Genomic DNA, 6,000 nt, shown 5'->3' on the forward strand with positions numbered 1-6,000 from the left:
CAGATTTGATGTATTCTATTCTTTAATCTCTTGAATTTTATTTCTTTTTGTTATTTCATTTTATTATTAATAAAAACCTTAAAAACTCCTTTTATTTTTACTTTCGTACGATAACTGATTTAAAGTACTAATTAGATCTTTTACTGTTCAGGTTAAAATTGATCTAGCACTTGCCTCCCTTCGGTATGATCCTCAGAGTACTCACCTACTCCGTTGTAACTATATTACAATTGGACCCATATACTTGCAAATATCGCCCTACTGCTATATCTTTAACTGTATTACTCACACTCTGGACGTTAGTACATTCGGAGGCTGTCAGAGGATTATTCTTGGTGTTACTTGGGATCCCGGTGCCAAATTTTCATTTGATATTTCCCATCATGTTCATCAATTGGGTAATTTGGTCTTCAATTTTAGTCAATGTCTTAGTGTTTTGGTGCACTCACACTGCACCTGTTTTACTTCGATCCTGATTAACTGCATCTCTCTCTTGATTTGATCCAAGCATTGACCACAAAAAAATATGTTCATTTGGGTTGACTATTTCTTAAGGTTTTTGCAAATATGGAGGTTTGTAACTAGAATTTTTAGCAGGGTTAGAATTATTATCTCTTTTCTAGTTTCTACCCCATATTAGATTTGTGTGAACTCTCCAACCGGAATTATAAGTATTTGAATAAAGATTTCCACCCATATTCCATATGTAATTCACATTCTCAGCTAGGTTATAAAAATATTGGCTAAAAGGTTTATCTCTGCCAAATATTGAAGAGGCACTAGATGTGGACTCTATCCAGTTAAGTCTGTACAACATCTATTGATACTTGTCATCCTCTTGAACAACTTTTATTATGGATGGTCTCTGCCATAAATAAATCTTTCATTCGACCATTACCAAGAATTCATCGCCACGTTTTCTATGAGATCATACGCATCCTTGTATGTTCAGTTCAGCAAGGCTCCTCCTGTTGGTCCATCTAGTCCTGATCACTCATGTTCATCCAACCCATTCTAGAACATCCGCAACCTCAACCATTCGTGTCACACCCCAAACCCAACCTAGACGTTATGGCTGAATCTTGGAGGTTACATTAAAACCGTTGGAAAACGTTTACTTGTTGAGAGTAACTAGGTTCCAGCTGTGTTTACAAAAACTTTAAAATTTAAAATTTTGATTGATTTTGATTTTGAAAAATACTTATTAAAATACGAATATTTGAAAAATTCAATATTTTTTCGTGATGTCGTTTTAAGTCATAAAAACAAGGAACTTGTAATTTAATTATTTCATAAAAAATAATTATGAGTAAAAATTCTTTAGTAGTAGACTTTTAAAAATACCTAGAAAAATGAAAAATTTACAATTTTATTTATAACCAAGTAAAATCGTAAGTAATTTAAATAAACACATTAATTTAAAATATTTGAAATTTCATCAAGCGTGCATGCATAACTATTTAAATTCGTAAAATAAAGCAACAACCCAATAAAATGTCCAAAGTTCATAATAACAATCCAATAGTTTATAAATCTATTATTAAAATTCATCCGAGAGGCTCCACCGAATGTCGAATCCAAGTCCTAAGTTCATGTATTACCTGAAAGTTTATGAAACTAAAGGAGTGAGTTTTTAAAGAGCAGTATGAATCTTTTAACAATAAATAAATAAATAAGCATAAAATCATCATACAAGATAATCAATTCTCTTTATGCACATGCTCGTGGCAATGCGGGTTTTTTTATAAAATAGTTATGCAGATTTAATTTAAAACATCCTACCCATCACCACTACAATCCAAAAGCGAGTTCCCTAGAACTCATCCATCCAAACACTCCAAATTGTGGACGAGCCACCAAAAATACAAACAAGCTGCCAATAATGTGGTCGAGCCACCAATAATGCAAATAAACTGCCAGTAGTGTAAACAAGCTGCCAATATTGCAGATAAATTGCCAGTAATGTGGTCAAGCCATTAGTAATGCAGATAAGCTGCCAGTAGTGCAAACACACTGCCAGTATTATAGATTAATTGTCAGTACTTTTTCTTTACACATGTCCCACCCCATGCATGTGATATGGCCACAATAAACATATTTTCACTTGTTACAAAATTTCACTTTTATGCATGTGGATCATACGTATTCAATCATTTAACACTTGGTATCACATAAGCATGTTTTGACATGCAAATCACATATTATCACGATGTACCAAAACATCACATTTTAACAATCATGAATGGTCATATATGCCATATTATCACATAACATGAGAATAAGAACAACATGCTTTTCAAATCAGTAATAAACATAACCGTACAACATGCTTTCACAAACTAGTTAGTATGAAATCACTTACTTGTATTGTCCGTTTTGACAGATTTAATCTCGTATTTTAGAATACTTATAGTATTCGCCTTAAACATCAATAAGATAATAATATTTTATTTAAGCATTTTTAACGATATATGTAACTAGTATTAAGTTAAACCCACACCTAATAGTAGATCCAACGCAACTCATCACTCTAAAGAATGCCCACACTTGGATCTTAACCAAATAGATTACTGATCTGAATGTAAAATAATGATCTATCGTTAGAGTGTCATTTTTTTTAAGTATGCGATCAATAATAATTGAATTAGTATAGATATCCAACCCATACTTACGCTATTTTGATTAGCTTGAAATCATTTTTTTCACTTCCCAAGTTAGGGGGTGTTCTCTATTGATAACAATTAGCCCTTCGTCAAAATGAATAAGGTACAAGGTGTTAGAATCGAAGGAAAGTACATCTTATTTCTTATAATACATTCGGCCAAAAGGGGCATAAGAAAGAAATGGCAGTTTTCATTCAACCAACTTATACTTACTCGAACTCGATCAGATTGGAAAGATTGACAGATCACCATGGTCTTAATTCGAAGAGAGAATGGTAACTAACAAATCATTATCAAGAAAAAAAAGATCGAAAAGTAAAACTTGTAATAATGAACTTAAAATAAAATAAAACAATATAGGAGAAGTAGGATTTCATTTACAATAAAGAAAGGAAAATATTGGAAAATGGTGAAAAAGAGATAAAGAATCACTAAAGTTGGTGGTGGCGAGACGGTGGCGATAACGGTGGTCCGACAATAGTTTGAAAAAGGAGGAAAATAGAAGAGTATTTCGGCACTTGAGAAAAGGAGGAAAGAAAAATAAAGAATAATGAGGAGTAGAGAGAAAAAGAAAGTTTTATCTATGGTGGTGCAAGGTGGTGGCCACGATGGTCAATGGTGGTGCAAGGGGCGGCGATATACCAAATAGGTCAGAGGAGCGGCAGGAAAGAGGAGGTCCAGTGATGGTGATGGTGGTAGTTTGATTGACAAAGGAGTGGTGGAGGTGAGAAAATAATGTAGAGAAAATGTGGTGATAAGGTGGCTAAAATGAAACAAAATGTGGAGAGAAGGGAGGGGTATGGAGGCGGGGCGGCCAAAAGGGAGTCGATGAGAGAAAAATGAAAATAAAAGGTGTATTTCACTTTGCCTAGGTTCAATGAATGACACATAAGTCAATGGTGAAGAAAAAAGGCAAGTTGAGGGGATGAGGGAGCAAAATATGGATTAAGGTTGAAGAAAAAAGAATATTGACTTGTCAAAAAAGGAAATAATCTTTCCTCATGCATGGCAACTAGCTATGGATGGCAATAAGGGTGTTGACCATGATAATGTTGGCAAAAAATTAGATAACAATATTGAGAGTGAAAGGGCTTAAACCTAGAAACCTTAGGATTTTTTTTTAAGCTCCTAACCACTAAGCCAACTTACTTCCTTGTTCACAAACTACAACATTTATTTTAAAAACATGGTGTGACATTTGCTAAGGTTTGAAGCAAAATTGCACCACATAGAAAAATAATGTGAGCGAAGGGATTTGAACACAAATCATCAAGGACATCTCGACCACTACTTGATCACTAGACTTGATACCTATTTATTATCAAATGTGCGAAGGTCATCTTAAAAAATTTTTGGGTATGAAACTCTCGGTTCATTAACCCAATTTCTAGTAACTCGATTTTTGGGATGTGACAATTCGAGCAGACCATGATGCAAACATCTTTGGATCAACATCTTAAATCGCTCCCAAGCTTCGTGAAAACTTTCTCCTTCTAACTATTCAAAAGTGGTAATCTCTCCTCTGAGTTGGATCATCTTGATAATAGGAAAAATTTTGTGTAGAAACTTCTCTACAAGTTCATTCTATGTCATGATAGATCATGATGCCTACGATTCTAACCAAGAAAAAGCGTTATCGATTAAGGAAAAGGAGAACAACCGAAGACAAATAGTATCATTGGTGACCCTATTAAATTTAAATGTATCACAAAGCTGGAGAAACCGTTTTAATTGTTGGGTTGGGTCCTCCGTCATGGTTTCTCTAAACTGTAGATTGTTCTGGATTATCTAGATCATGGTCGATTTGATCTTAAAATTATTTTTCGTAATGGTTAGCCTTGCAATGTTGCCTTGTACCATATCCATATTTGATAGCACATATTCTCTTAAATTTCTTTCTTCTCATGCCATCGGTGGGTTTAACAGCAATTGTGGTGGTGGTGGTGGTGGTAAATCCGGTATGTTAGCTTCATCAGGATCGTCGAATGGTGGGTTTTCTCATGGTGGGTTGCCCACAGCAGGCCAGATATTTTGCATCTGTTGTTGTTGTTGCTGTTATCGATGGTTTCTACAAATTATTCTTTTGGGATCAGTGGGTGGCTCTATAGGTGTGCCCTTACTCATGCACTGAAACCACAAAGAAAAATAAAAACGTTAGTAAAAATAAATAAAAAAACGTATCTATAATTTAAAATTTTCCTAATTATTCTATTAGACGCAAAAAGTAAAATTAATTCACTAATGTTGCCTCCCCACCAATGGTGATAACTTGACCGCCTCCAGACATACTAACGTCTAGAGTAATTTTCTACAACCAAATATGAATATTAGGCAGTTTCCACAAGTATGCGGGTCAGGTTGTAATATAATTTTTTACAACGAAGTAGATGAGTACTCTGAAGATCATACCCAAGGGAGGCAAGTACTAAATTAATAATAACCTAAATGTTAATAGATCTAATTGGTATTTTAATTAAATTATAGTACGATAAAACATAAAGTGAAAAGAAATTGTTTTTATAAGAAAAGAAATAAAATTGCATAAAAGAAAAACAAAGAACTAATATGTTGACTCAATCAAATCTAAGCATGAGAGACTAACTTGCTTCAGTGGTCATAACTAATTCTTATTTCTGGTTCTACTCAATCAACTAGTCACTAACCTACCAAGATCTCTCGATTTTCCACTAAACAACGAGTAGGCAAGAGCTACTTATCTCTTGACCTCACAATCCAAACTGGATTAGGGTAAGGGGTTTACAGATAGGCAATACCAATTTTGGGTTAATTCTCACCTAGATGACTTCCTAGGGTTGTCAGGCCTAGGGTTTAAGTTCTTCCTATCCCAAACAGTTGATCCGCTAAGAATCTCTACATAAAACTTAATTACTCCCACATCCACTCCCTAATCCCCCATAAGAGGATTAGTTCCTTGTGGATCTCATAAACAATATAAACTCAAAGAATAAAATAAACATGAAAAATAGATCAAGAGTACAATTTTAGAGAAATCTTGAATTGTATTGAATAATTTAAGTGCAGAAATCCACAAAGAGTTTGCTGAATTGACAAGTCAGATTCTCTGAAGAACACTAATGGAAATAAAATTGAAAAGAAATCCTACGTACAAAAGAAACTAAAAATTGAAAACTAAACTGAAAGAAAATTTCTAAGTTACAGAAAAGATGCCTCTAAAGTGTTTAATGAAGCCTATTTATAATATTAGAGTTGGTCGTCATCCCAAGCCCTAGTTTAGTTTATGCTTTTGCATTAAATTTCATTGTGCAGAACAAAATTCCCTTAGCTCATTAGTTATTCACGTATAAGGCCAATTTCG

At 33.9% G+C, this 6,000-nt stretch overlaps 1 non-coding gene across 1 annotated transcript; it reads left to right on the plus strand.

Annotated features, from left to right (window-relative positions):
* The first annotated feature begins 4,086 nt into the window (after positions 1-4,086).
* LOC128040675 (small nucleolar RNA R71) lies at positions 4,087-4,193 on the plus strand. The gene has a single exon (XR_008195481.1). It is a non-coding gene; the product is annotated as a small nucleolar RNA R71 (small nucleolar RNA).
* The last annotated feature ends 1,807 nt before the right edge of the window (positions 4,194-6,000 follow it).

This window comes from Gossypium raimondii, chromosome 4 (assembly GCF_025698545.1).
Source record: "Gossypium raimondii isolate GPD5lz chromosome 4, ASM2569854v1, whole genome shotgun sequence".
Taxonomy (NCBI): domain Eukaryota; kingdom Viridiplantae; phylum Streptophyta; class Magnoliopsida; order Malvales; family Malvaceae; genus Gossypium; species Gossypium raimondii.